At 44.9% G+C, this 18321-nt stretch overlaps 1 protein-coding gene across 4 annotated transcripts in view; it reads left to right on the forward strand.

The window, feature by feature from the left end:
• Positions 1-1046: 1046 nt before the first annotated feature.
• The window catches only part of EHBP1 (EH domain binding protein 1), a 566468-nt gene continuing 549193 nt past the window's right edge, over positions 1047-18321 (forward strand). For 2 of the 4 annotated variants that reach the window (XM_070798096.1, XM_070798098.1), the window contains exon 1: positions 1047-1372. The gene's annotated coding sequence lies outside the window, so the exon portion shown is untranslated. The remainder of the gene's footprint in view (positions 1373-18321) is intronic. The other 2 variants (XM_070798095.1, XM_070798094.1) reach the window with 2 other exon arrangements.

An 18321-nucleotide genomic window follows, 5' to 3' on the forward strand; every position in this document is an offset into this window, starting at 1 on the left:
CTTAGAGAACAAACACCCACAGGTGGAGTGGCCTGTGGCATTGACAGGTGCCTAGGAGAATGGAGGGCCTTTCAGACAAGGGACAGGCTGAGTCTGGCCACTGGGGCAGGAAAGTGGTACACATGGGGAGAAGAGGCCCGTCTGCCTTGCTGTTCGCGACAGTTTCTGGACAGCAAAGTATTTAGTGTCTGGACTCTTCTCCAAGGGCTACTGACTGCAGTAAGGCTGTGGTGTTTCAGCCTATCTGGCAGAGGGACTCTTGGCCCTATGAATACGCCTTTATCTTTACTGGAGCAGAGCAAAAACTCAAACACAGAGAGGTGGACTCCGGCTGGAAGTGCGGAACTGGTCTGTAGCCCCAGGAGCAGCAGTGTTAAAGTAGGACTTGGCGGGGTTTCATCCTCTGCAGTGGGTAGCTGAGAGTGTGGGTGGGAATACTGATGTTTTGTTCAGAGAAGCAGGAGGAATTTATAGTTCTTTATGGAAAATAGGATAGGTTAGCTCACTTATTACTCAGCCAGCCTTTTCAAGAATAACACAGGCTTAATGCTAATCTAAAAGCATTTTCCAACAAAGGCCATAAAATGCCAGAAGGACCCTAGAGACACCACAAACAGCTCCCTTTCCAGTAAAATAAGGGTGGCCATGGAGAAACCGCTGTAGAGCCAGGGCACTTTCCCTCCTGCCTGGAATTATAGCCCCTTCATCGCCTGTGTCTGTTTTATTACTGCAGAATTTAGGCTCAGCATTATTTCAGTGCACTGCTGAGGAAGTCAAACGGAGGGAGAGAGGATGTCTGTTTATTGGCTCTGGCTGGCATCTCCCCTGTCTGCCTCCCAGTAATGCTATTTGGGCTTACTCCAAGCTTCAGGGAGTGGACAGAGGCCAGGGCTCTAAGTCCTGTGGGTTATCACTCTATGATCCCAACTCACCAAATCCAAGGCAGTGTATTTGCCAATCTGCCTGTACCAGAGGTCCAAGGTCAATGCGGGGGGGGGGGGGGGGGCGGGGAGGGGGGGGTCCCTCCAGTGTTACTTCTGCTGTTATGGACGTTAGGCAGTGAGAGCTGGAAAACTGCTTTTGGTTCTCCCGAGTGCTGTAGTGTCACGTCGCCAGTGCCTAGGACTATGTTAGGCATAGTTGGGAGATAAAGAAAATGCACACAACAGAAATGTTGTGCTTCCTTCAAGAAGCACACAAAGGTTTGAGAGATCAAGACGAACACTTTCGAAACAATCACAGACAGGCAGTGAAAGACTGCCTTTTTTGGAACCTGACCCTGACTGGCCTCTCAGGGAGGCACAGTGCAGCGCTGCAGGAGACCCAGGAGTGGCCACAGAGAAAAGTTCCTAGACCAGAACTGCCTCAAATGGTAAGAAAGACCCAGAGATGGGAAAAGTTCAGGGCACAGGACTGACACACATCAGGTGATCTCTCTCCCTTCTGTTAAAAGAATGCTAAATAATAATATCCAGCATTCCCTTTGTCTCAGACACGTTCTAGTTTCTTTAACAAAAGTAGATTACTTGATCCAACAATGCCGTGAAATCAGTACTGTTATTATCCCTATTTTATGGATGGGAAAACTAAGGTATGAGGAGGGCCTAGCACACAACCAGAACCCGGGTAGCTGACTGTGGAGTTAGGTGCTTGATCATGTTCTCCGATGCTCCCTGTGGGGCTGAGTTGAGGATCTGGTCAAGATTTGGGAGCTGAGAACAAAATGGAACTGAAGCAGAGGTGCAGACAGCCTGTTCTGGAAGGACATCCAACACAGAGGACTGACACCCAGGCCTCATGGCAGCAGAGCCAACATGACACTTCCTCTCTCCCTCACCCTCCAACTTTTTCTGACAATCCCTCATGGTGAGCAGGTGGGCAGACCATAGCCACCCAGGTTTTCACACAGTCCCAGGAATACCAGACTGAAATGGGTGGACAGAGACCATATTAGCAAAGAATATGTTGGCAGAATGAATTACCTGATTACTTCTTGGAGGGATCACACAGGCTGGGCTGGGCGGTGTGATATGGACTCTGCTTTCTTTGGAAACTTGCAGAAGAGAGAGAGGCAGGTGGGACTTCCTGGAGGAGCCTAGGCTTGAGTTGACCATTGCAGAAGGAGTACAAGTAAGTGGGCAGGGTAGGGGCTTCCCAGACAGGTGGTGGGCAGGACCTTGGTCGGTCCCCAGGTTCGTGCAGGGACCTGGGATGGCCACACTGAGGATGGGAGGGGGCCAATGTGAGGGAGTGGGGAGGCCTTCATTGTCATGGTCTGCCTGTTGGGCTTTGAGGGTCCTCCAAGAGTCCAAGCAGAGAGCTGCAATCTCCACAAATCCTCATTCACTTTCTCCATGTAAAACTGAAGCAGAGGAGGAGAAAGAGAGAGAAGCTTTTTATTTTCACTCTGTAAGAGATGAAACTTCTAAAATAGTTACTTTTTGCAATCCAGCTCCTTTGATAGGAATTGTGTGCATAGGGATATTTAAATGAACTCTATATCTGTGGTGAGAATAGCTCCATTTCTCTTCAATGTTTGCAGCTATGGTGTTCTGTGTCCACAGGCTTGCAAATACTCTCCCAAAGCTCAGCCTTCAGGCTGCTTACCCACCCACTCCAAAGCTGCTTCTCTCTCTAGAACAAGATATGCTATGTCTCTCTTGAAGCCGGGAAAGCACGGTAACGTTCCTACATAAAATATCAGCAGCTAGGGACCTTAGTTGAATTAAACAGGAGGCAGCAAATTTGGGAACTGGATAATGAGCACCTACAGCATGGCAGATATGGAGAAATACAAGCATGAATAATTCCACCCCTTTCTTCAAGAGGCTTAGGGCCCAGGGAACCCACATGGTAAAAGACAGCCCATGGCACCCTCAGAGCTAGTGGAGGGGGCACTGACTTTTCCAGTTTTAGCACCCAGAGTCCTAGATCCCAGGAACACTTCCCCAAACCCATGCCCCAATCCCTGTCAAGTAGGGACTGTTGTTCACCCCAGTAGGAGGCTGTGACTGTTGGAATTGACTTATCCCTCACCTCATTCCTTGCCTCCATCCTCACTCCTACAAACAGCCTTTTGAAATAAGCTCGCATTGCACTTAAAATAATAATAATTGGTAATGAAAAGAGCAACAGTAATTTATTCTTTACTAGTAGTTCTTAAAGGAGGTCAGAATATGCAACCCCCCTCCCAAATATGCCACTTTGAAATATGGATTATTTTAAGTTGAAGGCAATTGAGAAGCAAAAGTTGCAGGAAGAGTTCTCTGCCCTCCCCTTATCCACCTAAAAGCAAGGCATAAATTTCTCTTTTGAAGACATACCCATTCCCACACCAGCAAGAGGAGAGTGACTCTTATCACCAAGAGTCAGCACCAAGATGAGTGTGCATAAGCAAACCTTACTAAAATTATCCTTATCTTCCACTGGTTTTCCACATATATTTCATTGTCATTTGCCCATAATTTATTGTCCCTTGGAGCCGAAGCCCTCTCTCCCTTGCTAAGGGCATATCTTTTTTGTGAATTCTGTGCATGTAAAATATTAATAAGTTTGTATGCTTTTTCTCCTGTTGATCTGTATTTGTCATTAAATCTGAAGTCCCTCAGTACTGAATCTAAGAGGGTGAAGGAAAAGTTTCCTACCCCTGACATTCTCAACCTTGGCTACTGATTAGAATCCCTTGAGCAGCTTTTAAATCACATCATCACGCAGGACCCTCTCCAGAGTAATAGGTCAGGCTCTCCCCAGGTGCTGTATAGCTGGGGTGAGAAACACTGCCCAGGGTTTAGGATGCCAGGGGGAAGCAGTGCACAGGGGTTTATTTAAATAAACCAAATAAGCCAAAGCCTGGTTTATTTCCTGGAGTGATTTCAGCTTCAGACTCAGATCAGAAATCACTCATGGATGATGGGGACAGATTCCAAAGGTAATAATGCAGATGCTCACTCCACAGGGACTTTACTGTTTCTGTCATGGGCCACTTTGTCAGGAAGTAGATAGAATGCAGGGCTTCTCAGGTGGTGCTAGTGGTAAAGCACCTGCCTGCCAGTGCAGGGGACATAAAGAGACATGGTTTGATCCTGGATCAGGAAGATCCCCTGGAGGAGGGCATGGCAACCCTCTCCAGTATTCTTGCCTGGAGAATCCCATGGGCAGAGGAGCCTGGCGGGCTATAGTCCATAGGGTCGCAAAGAGTCGGACATGACTGAGTGACTTAGCATGCACAGACAGAATGCGGGTGAAGCACGCCCACACGGTGGGGCTCACTGTGTCTTTTTTGGAGGGATAGCTAAGCTCATGAGGTCCTCTTTGTTGGGCCTGGGAAGCCAAGATGGTCCTCCCCCTGACCCACAGCCTCTTGCTTTGCTTCAAGAAGTTGTTCTGAGGCTGTTTTCTAGGCTGCCACTCCCTGGCGTTCTGGTTTTTCCATTTGTCACCTCTGTGAGAGAAATTAACAGTTTTGCCAGACCCCGTATAAACAGGAAGGCAAGCTGTTAACAAGAGCCTCCTGCCCCTGCTGCCAAGCCCAGCACTCACGTTTCCTTCCTCAGAGCCTGTCAGTTGTGGGGAGGAGAAAGGCGAAGAATGGACCCTCTCCGGGCACTGTGTGGGTTCTCTTGTGGCCACTTGAATGCCAGTGTAGGGGCTCGCTGACAGCTGGGTCTGCAGCTGGCTGGTTTTGTCTGCTTTTTGAGGGACAGCCAGGGACAGTCACTGATTAAACTGGGAACAAAGCGAGACTGCAGGCGTGGCTGCTCACACCAGTGCTGCTGAACAGCAGAGAACAATTAATTGCCGTGTTGTGGAATGTATGGATGGGGGCAGGGAGGCGGTGGGAAATGTAAGAATGTGCAGGAAAATGTCAAGCCGTGCTCTTATTCATTAGAAGCCAAGAGAGGGCCAGCTCTCCACGTGTTCTCAGGACCCACCACAGCGTGGGGGCCCTGGTTCTTCACCTTCCCAACTAGGGTGGTCTGGCACACTGGTGTGTCCAAATGGGGACGCTCTGCCAAGCAAGATGGGGAGCCCCTTGGCCCTTGGGATGGCAGTTTTAGCTATTGTGTCTATGGTACAAAAATGCCTGTTTCCCTGTGTGCCATGACAGTAAAAAGGTCGTCTCCCTGCAGGTTTGCTGTAGGGACTATGCAAGCCAGGCTCTGTGTTTGTGCCCTAGAGGCTTGCAGTCTAACTTTTATCCCAGAACCAAAGCAGGAGGACATTGGGAAGAAGCCGGAGCCCCCCATTCTGCCACCACCACTGAAGAAGATTGCTGCTGGCTCTTCAGGGAAGCTGAAATCAGGAGGACAGCGGAGAGATGGGACTAGGTGCATGCATGTGCTTGTGTGTGTGATTTAAGCCTGAGAAGCTAACTACATTCATGCAATAAAGGGATGGAGAAGAAGAAGAGCAAGAATGGCATGCAAAGGGGTCTGAAGTAGCTGGGAGATGGTTTGGAACACAGACACAGGGAATTTAGAAAGTGTTGGCTCTCTGATACATCTTTATAGATACTGAAGGTTCAGATTCCTTTGTATGACACCATTATTGTTTGCTGGACTTCCTGCCAAGACTGAGCCTCATAGGGCCCTGGGACTTATTGAGATTACACAGAAATATTATGTTTCCTATTCTGGGTCCACCCTCTAGAAGGCTGAGCCCAACCTAAAAGTGTTTGTGTGTGGGTAGTTGATATGGGAGGTGACTTCAGGGAGCAGAAGCAAGGCATGGAGAAAAGGGGGAGGGAGGGGAAAGAAAGCCAATATAGACATCTTCCTTGGTGGCTCAGATGATAAAGAATCTGCCTGCAATGCAGGAGGCCTGGGTTCAATCCCAGGGTTGGGAAGATCCCCTGGAGAAGGGAATGGCTACCCACTCCAGTAGTCTTCCTTATTTACTTAAGTGAGTAAAGCCTGGCTGGCTATTGTTCATGGGGTTGCAAAGAGTTGGACACAACTGAGCGATAACACTACACCACTACACATCAAGGTCATAGCTCTGTAAATGGAGCTTAATCCCACCTGGGATCGGCTCCCAGGCTGGTCTGCCTGATGATCAGCCAGAGACATACATCAACTCCTGTTGCCCATTGTTTGAGGGTTCTGTGGGAGGCATTAACTCTGCTGCATGTCAGGGCTGTGCATGTTTAAATTCAAGGGGGATCCCACTAGTGTCTACAGCATCATGGAAATTTTCAAGTGAAGGAAGCAAGAGACACAGGCCTGCTCTTGAGCAAGTTGCTATCAGGGTGAGGCTAGCTGGCATAGTTTGAGGTTGGAATCAGAAATGAGATCAAGGACTGGGGTCAGGAAGCCAGAGGGATCTGACCTACCATCACAGAGGACGCCCCTGATGTGACCCATGAACAGACTGAGAGACAAGGCAGGAAGGATATGTGATCTTGGGCCAGGCTGTAGCTGAGGGAAGCTCAGGGCCTTTCTGTATCCCTTAATGTGCCTCTCCCACCTTGAGGGGCCACCTGACTGACAGCCCCGCCCGTAACCAGAGCAACACAAAGCACTCATGTCATGGTGGCTCCTGAAACTCCCACTCATCACTGCCTCTCTCACAGCACCCTTGTCCTGCTGCCTGGACCCTGTACCCTCACCCCTAGAGCCCCACCAGCTGCCATTAAACCTCCTCTCCTTACTAGAAGTGTCTCAAATTACTGTTACAAGGCAAAAATATGATTCATATGGTTGTAGCTTGGGTACACAATAAATAAACTTATGATAAATTTCGGGTAGGCACGTCTAAACAAGAGAAACTTGAAGACAGAACTGGGAGGGAGGGTCAAGAAGTCAGTGAGCTTCCCTGTCCTGAGAGAAGTCTTGATGGAACTCCAAAGTGAAATCACTTTTTCCTAAATCCACTTTGGGGGTTCATGTGACGGGATGGGAATACTTCCTTTCTTAGCCAGTGTTGCCTGTTTTGAGTTCCCTACAGAGCAGAGAAGGGAGCAGCATGTACTGCTTTGCTGTTTCCTGAATAGACAGGGCAGGGATGAGGAAGTCCAGAGAACACTGTCCTGGGTAGCTGCCACTGGGGACCCAGCCAAGCCTCCAAGTGCAGAAAGGAACATGGGCATGAAATTCCCATGGGGTGTGTGTGTGTGTGTGTGTGTGTGTGTGTATTTAATTGGCTCTTGTATGGGCTTTGTTACAATGTTGGGCAAGTACAAGCCAATGCAGGATCAATAATAAAGGGTACTGGTCCCATTTAATTTACTGTGCATCTGGGTGGGGAGTGGTTAGAATGTGGTGAGTGCCATGCTATTTTGTGTTTTTTACCCTAGCTTTCCTTTTTTTTTTTAAAAAAAGTATTATTTTGAAGCTTACACCTTAACTGTCAGCTCTAGTTTTATTCCAGTTTTTGCTTCTCTTGAAACAATTTCCAAAGAGTCTTCTTTCCTTTAAGCCCAAAAGGGAGGTTGGGGTGAGTTTAGAAAAAATAAGTTCTGGTCAGGATCCAGTGAGAGAGGTAGAGTGACTTAGGAGATGTGTGTGTGTGTGTGTGTGTGTTAGAGAGAGAGAGAGAAACAGAACCACAAAGAAATTTGACCTTATACAATTACGGGAGCTGAAGGACAGGGAGGCCTGGCATGCTGCAGTCCTTGGGGTCGCAAAGAATTGGACATGACTTAGCTACTGAACAACGAGTTATGGGAGCTGGTTAAAGAGTCTCTATAAGGCTATTTTCTTTCATGTCTAATGCTTGAGTTTGAAGTCTTCAGAGAATGTATTTGGGAAGTGAAGATAGGTATAAAGTAGAGAACAAGGACAAGCAGGAACCCACAAGAATGAGGTGAAGCCCAAGAAGGATTGAAACCCATGTCAGTCTTCGCTGCCTCTGACTTGAATATGAGTGACCTGTGGGAGAAGATGGTGCCCTCAGAACCAATTAGCCCACAGAACTAATCACACACCTGAAGTCAGAGAAGCTGAAGAAGGTTCTAGGGGAAGGTGGAACTGTTGTAGGCTTGACTGCTATCCCCACACCAACAAAGTGAGCCAGCAGATTAAGTGACAATGTGTGTGAGCTACAAAATGGCTGCTGCCTCAAAATGGCTGCTGCCTCATTTCTACCTCTAAGGGACTCTCTTTTACAATTCAGTCTAACCAGAGACACACAGGAAAGGGAATTCTGGAAGATATAACTCAGCCTGGCCAAGTTGTCAGGTTACAAAGACACCGAGTATTCTAAACAAAATAATAGTAAATTATTATTTGGCAAAAATATTAGCTACTATCTTTTGAGCAATATGCCAAATGCATAAGTTACTTCATTTAATCTCATGATAGTCCTATGAGAAAAGTATTCTATCCCCACTTTACAGATGAGGAAACCAAGTCTGAGAAGTTGCAGTGAGCACATCGTTATGGACCATACAGTACACAGACTCTTCTTTCCTGTGAGGAACTCATCCTGTGCAGTTTGGGTTTGGGTTTACAGTCTACCCTTGGGCAAAGGGATGAACACGTGACCCAGCCCTGACCAATCAGAGCACCCCATCCTCTTGGTCAGTGACTGACCCATAAATGGACATTGACCCACAATGGGCCAATCAGAACCTTTCCTGGGAATTTTCTATCAGGGAAAATATGATCTTTGTGTCTTGGGGGCTTGTCAGGTTAAGTGTGGGGCTTGGTTTCTTGTACTAATGTTACTCACCATAAAGAACAAACTTATCTGAGCATGGAGAGAAGATATCATATGGGTCCCTAGGTTCAACCGTGTCCAAAGTTTGCTGTATTCTCGAACCACCCAGCCTGCCTGAGTCTATGTGTTTCTTATTTATGTTAGATAGTTTGGGCTGGGGTTTTGTCAGTTGCCACCAGAAGAGACTAGTAAACAAAACTGGAGAAAAAAGGTCCCAGAATGTAGATTTCTTATACAAGGGGAACAAACATGTGGGTTTCCTGGGTATATAAACCAATAAATTTTCAATTATTTTAAAAAATAAAATGTTGCTTGCAATGAAGAGAGTATGTCTAATACAAAGGTTAAAAGACTGGCCCAGAGTTGCCCAGCCAGTAAGAGAAAATGGCTAGAGCTTGAATCCGGGGTTGTCTGGTTCCAAAGCCTAGGCCCTTACCTTTGGCCCACACTATAGCTACACTCATCTAGTTAGTGCCTCTGAGGTCAGTCACCATAGGCTCAGTCTCTAGCATCTTGAAGAAGATTCAATGGTCTGTTAAAGGAACACCTAATGTGAGCTTTCCTCATTTGCTTTGGAGACAAACAAGACTAAGGGGTGAAGCAAAAGTAGCCAGGCTGTACCATATAGAATTTTAGTTCCCTGCCAGGGATGGAACCTGCAGCTCCTGCAGTGGAAGCATGGAGTCCTAACCACTGGACTGCCAGGGAGGTCCCTAAGAGTAACCAGATTTGAGGTCAAGATCTAAGGCTGTGATCTGGGATTCATGCAGCCAACTTCCACTGTGCCTGTCACTTGAGTATTCTATGTCCTGAACTCAAACTGATCAAATCGGTGATTAAGGCAAAGTTCATGCTAGTCAATCCAGATGTCATATTGCTACTCTATTTTTAAATCTTTCCCCGGATGCAAATTTGACAGTGTTCCTTCCTATTCTCATCCAGTGTCCAGTCACCTCACAATAAGAAGTTCTTTATGACTAACTTGCAAGCTTCCTGTTAGAGCTCTTCAAACAAGTGGAAAACATCTGGTTGTTGCTCAGCAGTTAACATAGTTTTAAAGCCCAAATTAACTCCTCACCTTTTTCCTTTCAAAGTTTAAGAAACTTAATTTAGTCTTAATGCCTCTTTCAAAGGTTCTATTTTCCAATGATGTTGGTGCTACTTGTCCAGATTATTTCTAAGGCTCCTCTATCTCTAGGGAAGCAGCATCCTATAGAACTTTCTGCAGTAATGGGAATGCTCTAGATCTGTGTTGTTCAGTACAGTAGCCACTGGCCATGTGTGTCTGTTGAGCACTTGAAATGTGACTGGGCTGACTGATGAATTTGAATTTTTATTTAATTTTAATTTATTTAAATTTAAATAGCCACATGTAGCTAGCCCCTCCCATTGTATATAACATATACATGTTTTGATCTTATTTCTGGCCTCCCAAGTGTTATCTTTGTCCTTTAAAGACCTGCTGACTTTTGTTCAGTTAGGGGTCCACTAGGACCCTCTACTCTGTGTGACATTTTTAGTTTCCAGCTTCTATTTGAGTACTTTGATATTTTTTTTCATGTCACCAAGTCTTTATTTATCTCTACTAGAATTCTATTTCTACCCCTGTTTCTCATATTGTTTACAATAGTTTGGCTTTGACCAAAAAGGGTGGTCATACTGTAAAGTCAGCTGGTGGATAATTACATAAGAATTCCTCAGATGAGAAGAATGAGCAATAAGAGAAGAGCAGTCATGACTTTCCCGAGTCATGATTTCTTTGGGGGGGCTGTCTATTGCTGCAAAAACAGGGGAAAGTTAATATTGATTGCATGCTTTCCTGCTTCTTCCCCTGAAAACCTTGCTTGATCTTTTTGCTTTCTACATGTGTTATTTTACCCCAGTGTTTGGAAATACTATGTCAAACTGATCTCACTGATTCTCAGAGGGGGGAGATTACAAAACTTCAAGAAAAATATTCATGAAATGCAAGTGGCTCTAAGGGTCTGAGAGTGAGTGTATTGGCCACCACCACTTTATTCTCTTCATTGTCCTTTTATTGTTTCACTGACCTGTGCTTTTGACCTTGCATTATTCAAGGAAGAGTGGTACAAGGTTTTTTTATGTAGGATATGTGTTCTAAGATCCAAGAGATCGGGGAGGGTATCTTTAATTTGGTTAATCCAGTGTGTCCTTTTAACAGTTCCTATGCACAGTTCTATTTTGCAGTTAGTACAGGGCTAAAGCCTGCTGAAAGTTGACTTTAGGAGATGGCAACAGAAGATGACCAGCTATTGACTCTTGTTTTCTGGCACTGCAGAGTTATATTTGTCTGCGTGCTCAGCATCTGCCCGAATCAAATGACGATTCTCCCGAGCAGCCGCAAGAGCCCCAGGCCCTCAACTCCCTGCGTGGAGCCAGTGCTACTACTCTCTGCCACTTCAAGCAGACTTGCACAGAATTAGCCTTACACAGTTAATGTTTAATTTTAAAAGCTGCATTTTTGTGTGTGTGTATTTCCATTTTGGTGAGCAGACCAGATGCTCTGCCAAATTTACCCTCAGCTAATTGCGTAGTTCAGTGTCCTGAAATGTGCCCTTGTTTGCTTAAAACCTGCTGATTTGCAAAAGAAACGGTTCCAGGAATGTGGATCAGAGTGGACACTCCTGTGGAAGCTGAATTGATCAAGAAAGAGCCTCAGAGTCCTGGCTGGGATGCTGGATGTGTATAAATCTGGTAGGAATAGAGGACTCTCCAGGGCAGGATTGTCATTTTAATGTAAAGCTGCTGGGGTGGGGTCGGGGGAGGGCTGGAGACTTGGACAAAGATCAGTTTGGCTCCAATCCATCCTTGGAACCCCCTCAAGCTCTTCATTTTGAGCAGGCTTTGGGGCAAGATTGGAATAAAATATTAATGCACAGCTGGAGGAAAATAATTTTCAAATCTGACATTTGCTGTGCCTCTGTCCCTGGAGGCCCTCTGATGAGATGTATGTGAAGCAGGAGTGATCATCTAACAAGAATAGAGTGAAGATGAAGTTGCTCAGTTATTCTGCCCTGTTCCTCAACGTGGAACCTGATAGCAGAGGTGTCCTTAGGGACTTGGCTCAAAGCAGATCACAGGGTTCTGACCCCTGCTGCCTGGGAAGTGAGCTGAGAGCAGTCTGGAGGGATTGAAAAGCAGAGTGGGGAACTTAAAGAGAGACCAAAGTGGAGGCAGCTCCAGTGGAGGGACAACAAACAGGGGGACGATCATCTGCCCATCTTGGTGGTAGCAGGGGGGTGGGGGGAAGGGTGTTCCCACCTATCAGTGGGGCAGGATATCAATCACATCATTTTTAGCATGTGCTCCTACTCAGGGTGTCCTGGGGGCAGCTCCCCTCTGGGCTTTTCACTCCCTTGCTGACTGCGTGTTCCTGCCAGTCTTGTTGCTGTCTTTCTCTTAAGAGATGTTTGGGGGACTAAAAGGCAGACACGAGGGCACAATTCCACTGGATTTCATTCAACTCTTGTAATCCTTCAAGAATTTATTTCCGTCCATGGATGTTCAATTGTTTTAATAATTGTATTAGTTTCCTATGGCTACATATTAGATTACCACAAATTCAGTGGCTTGAAACAGCGCAAATGGATCTCACTGGGCTGACGCTGAGGTGTAAGCAGGGTTGTGTTCCTTTCTGGAACAATCCTAGGAGACAATCCGTTTCCTTACCTTTTGCATCTTCTAGAGGCTGCCTGCATTGCTGGATTTATGCCTCCTTCCAACTTCAAAGCCAACAATGGCTGGGTGAGTCTTTCTCATATTCTGTCCCTTTGACACTCTTCTGCTTTCCTCTTCTGCATTTAAGAACCCTGTGATCACACTGGACCCATCAGGATAAACCAGGATCATTTCCCTCTGTCAAAACCAGCTGCCTAGCAACCTGAATTCCATCTGCAAACTTACCTCCCACCACCTTTGCCATGTAAGCTAATATGTTCACGTGTCCTAGGGGTTAGGATGTGGATGTCTTTGGGGGGCCATTGTTCTGCTCACCTTAATCATAAACCCTTGCCTTTCTCCAAGCCCTTTTATAGACCTTATTTGTCTCTTAAATGCTTCTGAGATAGGGGAGTGGGCGGGATTAATGTTTTTTAATAATAAGAAAGCTGAAGTAAAAGTAAAAAAAAAAAGTAAGCAAATAAAACTTGCACAGATCTCACCCTGAGTTTACTTTTTTTGTAAAAAAAATTATTTATTTATTTATATTTCTGGCTGTGCTGGATCTTCCTTTCTGCTTGGGCTTTTCTCTAGTTGTGGTGACCAGAGGGCTATTCTCTAGTCGCAGTGCATGGGCTTCTAATTGCGATGGCTTCTCTTGTTGCAGAGCACAGACTCTAGGGCATGTGGACTTCAGTAGTTGTAGCTCCCATGCTCTGGAGCACAGGCTCAATAATTGTGGCACTCGGGGCATGTGGGATCTTCCTGGATCAGGGATCAAAACTATGTCTCCTGCATTGGCACACAGAGTCTTTACCAATGAGCCACCAGGGAAGCCCCTGAATTTACTTTGAAAGAAAAAATTGTTAAAATACAGGTCATGATGTTCAGTTCATTTTCCAGGCTATAACTCTAGGTATAACTCAAGGTAATAATTTCAGAAAGAGGAATGTAGGGCAAGTATGGCCTTGTAGGACCAATGGTCAGACCTGGATCCAAGTTTTGTGTTCACGTGAACTTGAGCTTGCTCTGTCATTTCCTCTTCCTGAGTCTGTGAGTCCTTGTTTTTGCCTTTCCAAGTAGCTTTGAAAGTGACCAAGATGATAGCTTAAACACAGATCCTTACTGTAGGAAGTTATGACCCAAATGCAAAGCTGTTTGTATTTATTAAGATGAATGCCATTAAAAGATGCCGCATGGAGAATAAAAGCCATGGCCTTGGTACTGACCTTGTTGAATTTTACATGAAGAAGGAATAGACTATCTGTAACAAGCAATCAAGATATGGACAAACTTTTTTTTAAATAACAAATGAGCTTGTTCATAAAATAGTTAGAATGATATTTGCTGCTGCTGCTAAGTCACTTCAGTTGTGTCTGACTCTGTGCGACCCCATAGACAGCAGCCCACTAGGCTCCTCTGTCCCTGGGATTCTCCAGGCAAGAATACTGGAGTGGGTTGCCATTTCCTTCTCCAATGCATGAAAGGGAAAAGTGAAAGGGAAGTCGCGGCAATCCTAAAAACAACAGACTGGTTCCAAATAGGAAAAGGAGTATGTCAAGGCTGTATATTGTCACCCTGCTTATTTAACTTATATGCAGAGTACATCATGAGAAACGCTGGGCTGGAGGAAGCACAAGCTGGAATCAAGATTGCCGGGAGAAATATCAATAACCTCAGATATGTAGATGACACCACCATTATGGCAGAAAGTGGAGAGGAACTAAAAAGTCTCTTGATGAAAGTGAAAGAGGAGAGTGAAAAAGTTGGCCTAAAGCTCAACATTCAGAAAACTAAGATCATGGCATCTGGTCCCATCACTACATGGCAAATAGATGGGGAAACAGTGGAAACAGTGTCAGACTTTATTTTTTTGGGCTCCAAAATCACTGCAGATGGTGATTGCAGCCATGATATTAAAAGACGCTTACTCCTTGGAAGGAAAATTATGACCAACCTAGATCAGATCAGATCAGTCGCTCAGTCGTGTCCGACTCTTTGCGACCCCATGAATTGCAGCATGCCAGGCCTCCCTGTCCATCACCAACTCCCGGAGTTCACTGAGACTCATGTCCATCCAGTCAGTGATGCCATCCAGCCATCTCATCCTCTGTCATCCCCTTCTCCTACTGCCCCCAATCCCTCCCAGCATCAGAGTCTTTTCCAATGAGTCCACTTTTCACATGAGGTGGCCAAAGTAGCATATTCAAAAGCAGAGACATTTCTTTGTCAACAAAGGTCCGTCTAGTCAAGGCTATGGTATTTCTAGTGGTCATGTATGGATGTGAGAGTTGGACTGTGAAGAAAGCTGAGTGCTGAAGAAATGATGCTTTTGAACTGTGGTGTTGGAGAAGACTCTTGAGAGTCCCTTGGACTGCAAGGAGATCCAACCAGTCCATTCTAAAGAAGATCAGTTCTGGGTGTTCATTGGAAAGACTGATGCTGAGGCCAAAACTCCAATACTTTGGCCACCTCATGTGAAGAGTTGACTCATTGGAAAAGATCCTGATGCTGGGAGGGATTGGGGGCAGGAGGAGAAGGGGACAACAGAGGATGAGATGGCTGGATGGCATCACCGACTTTAGGGACATGAGTTTGAGTAAACTCTGGGAGTTGTTGATGGACAGTGAGGCCTGGCATGCTGCAATTCATGGGGTTGCAAAGAGTTGGACATGACTGAGCAAGTGAACTGAAGTGAACTGAAAAGCAACTAGCGAGGAGCAACTCTGCCTGCCATTCCGTGATTGCCACTCAGATATACAGGACTCAATTATGCAGATCTCCTAAAAGCTACATTTCCTTTGCAATTTGACTGGGAATCCTGATCTAGGGAAATCAATGAAGAAAGAAACAGGAAGTCCCTAACCTATTAACAGGTTGGATTTAAAAGGCTGATACTGAGCTCCTGCTTGCTGACACTCCTGCTCTGTTTTATTCTGTTCTTTTTGGAGAGTGGAATTAAAGACTTCCCCAATCTTAGCACAGTATCTCTGCTCAGGGGTCTGATTTAAAAATAACACACACACACACACACACACAAAACCCTCTTGGGGTATTTGGCTATCTTTTCATCAATAATAAAGGAGCTTATTACTATTAAGCCAGGAATTAAACTTGAAAACAACATGCCTTCCTCAAATGGACACCTTTACCAGGTGATTGAGTTTGGCAGTGTGCACTGCATGGACACCCTGAGGCTTGGAAAGGGTAACTGTATTATGAGCAACCTGCATCTCAGAAAGCAATTATAGTAAAACACTCCTAGGGCAGGTTTGCCCGAAGGCTAAGTGGTGACTGATTCTTCCTCTTCTAGCTCTGGAGCTTGGGTCTCTCAAAAATAGTTAAAATGAAAAGGGAAGGAATGTTTTCATTGGAGAGTCCTGACACAGTTTCCAGCATATTTTCCATTTGCTTGACTTTACTCTTGGCCCTGAATGAAGTAGAAGGTGGAATTTTCTCTGCTGGAATCATGAAAATCTGGCATGTGTGCTCATATCTGCTCTTGATATTGCTCATGCTGTTAACTGCAGCTGCGTTTGCTGTAAGCGAATTGCTTTTGTTTTTGGTGAGGATCACATTGCCTTGTGATTGCCCTGCGATTGGAGTGGGCATTTTCATGAGAGGCTTGGTTGTTCTTGTATTTTTGTTGTGTCTTTTTCAGTTTTCAATCCATGTGCTAATGTGGGCTTGTTTGCAAAGGGAAGAGGTATTTGGCTATTCCATTTCACACAGTAAAGGTAGCAGCTTACTGGGGGCTGTTTTTATAACCTAGAAGACTGAAGTTTTTGAAAGAAATTTGGCAAGCCATAGGTGTTATTAAGATTTTATGTGATATGGAGCTGCACAATAACACCCTGCACATGGGCCTCTCTTTTAACTCTATTTTAAGTTTTAAAAGCAAAACAAAGAAACAAAAAAAAAACCTTCCATCAAAATGTTATTAGGTAAGTTTGGACATTTAAGCTCCACAGTCTTTACATCTCTGAAATCCAGAATCATTCCATTTTGTTTCTGTAAGACCAAAAATGGATTTCAGAAAATATTTAACTGATATTAAAAAAAAAAAAACCAAAAACCTTACAATAAATGCTGAGGTATAAATACTGAGAAAGATCAGGCAACTTCTCATTATAGTTTAGAAACACTCTGAATTATAGATTAATAGGATGCAAGAAGTTATGAATTTGTGGAAAGGTTTTTATATTTTTAAATTTTAATACCAGGCCCTTTACTAAGAGAAACAGAAAAGCTTGGTATCTTAACTGGCATGGAACCCCTAAGGGTTTAAATAGCCTCTCAGAATCCTTTTCTGACTACCTCATATGACTGCGCTATTCTCTTTTGTCAGCTTCTGTGTGAACTCTCAGTTTGTACTTCATTAATTTGTATCTGCAGAAATTTTGTATTATAAAATGTGGCCTTGGGTTTTGTTCTAGGAGAAGGAAACAAGAGTGCATGCATGCCAAGCTGCTTTAAAGCACTGCTGTTTCCTGCCTCCAACAGTGGGCTGATGCTCGGAACGCCTTGGCTATTTGAAGTGGAACAGAATGCCAGCCAGTGGGGCCTAGAGTCCTCCCCAGCACCCCTTTATTACTCTCTGACACCCCAAGTTTTGAGAGGTGTACTGGACCGTAGGTCTTTTGAACAGTATCTTAACTCATCTTATTATAGAATCCCACGTGCCCACCAAACAATAGAACCTCCATTCATCTGTAGAACTGAACTGTGTGGTTAAGCTTTGGAATTGGACGTACCTCAGTTTGAATCCCATTTCTGCCAGTTTTGGGCTATGTAATCTTGATAACTTACTGCTGCTGCTGCTGCTGCTAAGTCGCTTCAGTCGTGTCTGACTCTGTGCGACCCCATAGACGGCAGCCCACCAGGCTCCTCCGTCCCTGGGATTCTCCAGGCAAGAACACTGGAGTGGGTTGCCATTTCCTTCTCCAATGCATGAAAGTGAAAAGTGAAAGGGAAGTCACTCAGTCATGTCCGACTCTTAGCAACCCCATGGACTGCAGCCTACCAGGCTCCTCCGTCCATGGGATTTTCCAGGCAAGAGTACTGGAGTGGGGTGCCATCGCCTTCTCCGATAACTTACTAGAGCTCTGTTACTCGGGTTTTCTCATTTGTAAAATGTTAAATGGCATTATTATAATGATTACAGATGTCCCTGAGTTACAGTGGTTTTACTTACAGCTTTTGGACTTTGGTGCAAAAGTCATGCATTCAGTAGAAACCTCCTTCAGATTTTGAATTTGGACCCTCTCTTGGTCTGGCAATATGCTGCATGATGCTCCCACATGCTGCTGGGCAGGGCAGCTGTGGATCCCAGTCAGCCACACAACCATGAGGGGAAACAACGGATACACTCAAACCACCCTGGACCCACACATCCATTCTGCTTTTCACTTTCGGTACAGAATCCAATACATTTTCACGAGATAGTCAATACTCTATTATAAAAGAGGCTTTGTGTTAGGTGAGTTTGCCCAGCTGTAGTCTAATGGAAGTGTTCTGAGCATGTTTAAGATAGGCTAAGCTATGATGTTCGGTGGGTTAGTTGTGTGAAATGCATATTCGACGTGTGATATTTTCAACTTATCATGGATTTATTGGGACATAACACCATTGTAAGCTGAGGATGTTAATGTAATGTGTTATATTAATATAACCTAATGATAATACAATTATTAGAATTCCTTGGAAGAGTAAATAAGATAGTGCATGAAAAAATTTAGCTTTTCACAAGGAACTGCCTCAGAAAACAACAGTCCTTTTAATTAGTTTGTTAAAAGCCTTTCCCATTTAAAAAATTAATCAAATGCATATCTCTTTAACTGTCAGTCAACTTGGATGAACCTGAAATGACCAAGGTCAATGCTCTGAGTTAGTGTAATTCCAACCAAAAGCAAAAGACTCAGATTTTTAGTTTGCTAAAACTTACTCAGCCTTTCCATAGGTAAACATATTCTATTTTTAAAAAAG

This window comes from Bos indicus, chromosome 11 (assembly GCF_029378745.1).
Source record: "Bos indicus isolate NIAB-ARS_2022 breed Sahiwal x Tharparkar chromosome 11, NIAB-ARS_B.indTharparkar_mat_pri_1.0, whole genome shotgun sequence".
Taxonomy (NCBI): Eukaryota; Metazoa; Chordata; class Mammalia; order Artiodactyla; family Bovidae; genus Bos; species Bos indicus.